The sequence below is a fragment of the Dipodomys merriami genome, unplaced genomic scaffold (genome assembly GCF_024711535.1).
Source record: "Dipodomys merriami isolate MVZ:Mamm:240054 unplaced genomic scaffold, mDipMer1.0.p SCAF_27, whole genome shotgun sequence".
NCBI classification, from domain to species: domain Eukaryota; kingdom Metazoa; phylum Chordata; class Mammalia; order Rodentia; family Heteromyidae; genus Dipodomys; species Dipodomys merriami.
This window is the reverse complement of record NW_027204159.1, coordinates 8,165,741-8,169,639: the sequence shown is the minus strand read 5'-3', so window position 1 is coordinate 8,169,639 and position 3,899 is coordinate 8,165,741. Positions and strand designations below refer to the sequence as shown.

The following is a 3,899-nucleotide window of genomic DNA, read 5'->3' as shown; positions in this document are numbered from 1 at the left end:
TTGTGGTTCAAAGCCAGTCCAGGAAGGAAAGTCCATGAAACTCTTACCTCCAATTATCCACCAGAAAACCAGAAATGGCACTGTGGCTCAAAGTGGTAGAGCAGTAGCCTTGAGCAAAAGGGCCCAGGGACAGTGTCCAGGCCCTGAGTTCAAGCCCTGTGACTGACAAAAAGAAAGTAATACATAGTTTTGGAAATTAATCAAAGTTTCAGTTGAAGAGTGGACATACAGTTAGAGTTAGTCACATATTTGAAAATATTGAACTCTACAGAAAGTAGATGTTTATATTAGAGAATAATATATGGATGAATTCTACAACTGTGATAGTTTCAACTATAAGAAGAAAACAACAGTGTTCGCTTCGGCAGCACATATACTAAAATTGGAACGATACAGAGAAGATTAGCATGGCCCCTGCGCAAGGATGACACGCAAATTCGTGAAGCGTTCCATATTTTTGGAGGAGATGGGGAAAAACCAGTTGTTTAAGGATACAGCTGGACCTGTTGCAACAATGAGAAGTACAAGTTGTCATGTCCAAAACTAGCTTTACAACTCGGTGCGGGGGGGGGGGGGGGGGAGGGGGAGAAGGAGAAGGATTGGGATTGGGGGGGAGGGGGGAGGCTAGGAAGGGATGTGAAGGGTAAACAAAGGAGGAGGCTGCAATGCTTGGTAAGAAATGTACGCATTATCCTGCCTACGTAATTGTAACTCCTCTGTACAGTATGTTCACAAATAAAATAAAATTAAATTTAAAAAAAAAGAAGAAAACAAAAATACATAAACATGGTAAAGTAGTATATTCTATTTATTTTTAGGTAAATTACATAAAACCAGACAGCAGAATTCAATTTTTTACATATATTTAATTTCAACATATACATCTATTTCACATATTTCTTCTACAGTTTATAAATATATAAAACCATTTGCATATAAATTTTAAACTTTTCATATTCAATATTTAACAATTTTGTATCTGTGTAATTAAAATTTTAATTGATGTCAGTATATTTCCTTTTGAAGTTCAAATGTTTATCATAAATAAGTCAAGATAAATGAATGTTTTCTTAACATATAAGATTAAAATATGAACTTTGATCAAAGTATCTTCTTTGTGGATAATTTTAGTCTTAAAATCTGTTCATCTCAGCTAAGAGGATTTGCTGAACAAGAAAATAAATGATACTATTGGATTATAACCCAAATGACAAATATCTATGAGTTCATACATAAAGAATTTAGTGTGAAAAAGTGAAAAGCGGGCTGGGAAGGTGGCTCAGTGGTAGAGAGCTTGCCTTGCATGCATGAGGCCCTCGGTTCGATTCCTCAGCACCACATAAGCAAAAAGAAAAAAGCCGGAAGTGGCACTGGGGCTCAAGTTGTAGAGTGCTAGCCTTGAGCTGAAGAGCTGAGGGACAGCACCCAGGCCTAGAGTTCAGGCCCCACAACTGGACCAAAAAGAAAAAAAGAAAAAGTGAAAAGTATTCCTTGTAGAATAATTTTATTAACTTATATAAAAAAGGAAAATAGGGGGGCTGGGCAGGTGGCTCAGTGGTAGAGCGCTTGCCTTGCATGCCCGAGGCCCTGGGTTCGATTCCTCAGCACCACATAAGAAAAAAGCCAGAAGTGGCACTGTGGCTCAAGTGGTAGAGTGCTAGCCTTGAGCTGAAGAGCTGAGGGACAGCGCCCAGGCCCAGAGTTCAGGCCCCACTACTGGACCAAAAAAAAAAAAAAAAAGGAAAATAGGAAACAGTTATTAGAATATTACAGCATCAATTGCCTATCAAAATACACAGAATAGGCTACTGAAGTTAAAGTAGAGCATTACATTTGTACAGCTTCAAAATATTGCTCCATGTATTCAATAGTAATAGAAATACTAAAAGAGTTTACTTTAGGGAAGCTTGGCAGACAGTGCCTTAGCCATCTGATCAATATTAACATCACTTTAGGGCCAGAGATGTATCTCAATAGTAGATCACTTGCCTAGCCCTGAGTTGGATCTCCAGCACACAAAAAAGTTACTAACCTCACCCAAATGCTACTGAATCACTATGTACATTTAAAATGATAAACTTGTTAAATATTGTGTTTTCACAATAAAGATAGATTAACATCATGATTGTTATGGCAAATTGTATCTGGTGACATACATTGAGAGACATCATTTCTATGGTGTTTTTCACAATTAAGGGCATGGCCTCAATCTAATCATGGGAAAATAGCAATCCCAAACTGAGACATTTTACTAATACTAACCTGTATTCTTCAAAAGGCTTATGGTCATGAGAGACAGAGAAAGAATAAGGAATGGGTCACAGGTGGTAGATATCAAAGACACATAACAACTAAATGCATTCTGGATTCCTGTATTGGATCTTTTATCAGAAAAATGGGATAATTGGTGAAATATAAGGATGTAGTCTAATAGATTGCACTAAATTTTATTTCTTAATTTTGACAACTACCATAGTTATATAAGACTAAGAAGAAGCCGGGTGCCGATGGCTCACACCTGTAATCCTAGCTACTCAGGAGACTGAGATCTGAGGATCATGGTTCAAAGCCAGCCCAGGCAGGAAAGTCTGTGAGGCTCTTATCTCCAATTAACCACCAGAAAACCAGACGTGGCTCTGTGGCTCAAGTGGTAGAGTGCTAGCCTTGAGATAAAGAGCTGAGGGACAATGCCCAGGCCCAGAGTTCAAGCCCCATGACCGACAAAAACAGAAAACTACAAAAATATTCAGAGTTCCTGTATATCCTCCACTTAACTCTTCTTAGTTGTCTTAGTCTGGGTGCCCAGGCCCTGAGGTCAAGCCCCATGTCTGACAACAAAGTCTTTTCTTCACTACAATCTGTAATGACAGCTTGCCTTAACCCATCCATCCTAGTGCAAGTACACTGGAAAACTACACATACTTCAAATGAGCAGAATGATACCATACTTTATGAAGAATGTTTAATATTAATAAGATAATTCATTACTAGTCTTCATTTGCTTCATCTGTTCTCAAAATATGAAAAGTATTGAAAGCACCCATAGGTGATTCCAATTCTACCCTGAACATCTCCATTTTAAAAAATGACTTAGCACTAATTTTAGAGTGTTCCTAGTTATTGAGTAGACAGCCAGGTACCACCATTAGGTATCAGTCATAAATCCAAGAATGAAGTATTCCTCAATAAATGTGATGATGTATAGTTAAAGAGTTTTTAAAGAAGTAGTTTCTATTTTTACAATTCCAGTTACAAATATGCCTTCCTGTGTGAGAGAGAAGACTGAGAGTGTAAATTTACACAAATTTGTATAAAAATAAGACACACAACTTATGCCTTATTAAAATAATCTTGATTTTCAAAGCAGTTAGAATTGGTAACATTCTTCAAATATGCTGTTTTAATGTTGTAAAGCTACAATATTTAAAATACTTCAGCATTTAAAGCTAAAATAGCTTATGAAGGCAAATAATGATGGTTCAGAAGAAGGGTAACTTATTTCCCTATTTCATCTTTTTTTTTTTCAGCAGGCATTAAATACATTTATTGAACTACAACTTTTTCAAAGGAGATTTCTTTTTTTTTCTTTTTTTTTTAATTGTATTTTATTTTATTTGAGAACATACTGTACAGAGGGGCTACAATTACATGGGCAGGATAATGCATACATTTCTTACCAAGCATTGCAGCCTCCTCCTTTGTTTACCCTTCACTTCCCTTCCCCGCCTCCCCCCTCCCCCCACCCAATTATACCCCCCTCCCCCCCCCCACACCGACATTGTAAAGCTGGTTTTGTTCCCTATTTCATCTTATAAAAGATTTACTAGGAAAATCATTTTATTATTCTGTCCCTTTCATCATCACCTCTCACCTCACAACAGAGGACTAAGGGTCTTTTT

The 3,899-nt window shown here is 37.2% G+C and overlaps 1 non-coding gene across 1 annotated transcript; it reads left to right on the top strand.

Moving 5' to 3' along the window:
• The first annotated feature begins 352 nt into the window (after positions 1 to 352).
• On the top strand, positions 353 to 459 carry LOC138837530 (U6 spliceosomal RNA). Its single transcript, XR_011375334.1, has one exon. It is a non-coding gene; the product is annotated as a U6 spliceosomal RNA (small nuclear RNA).
• Positions 460 to 3,899: the final 3,440 nt, after the last annotated feature.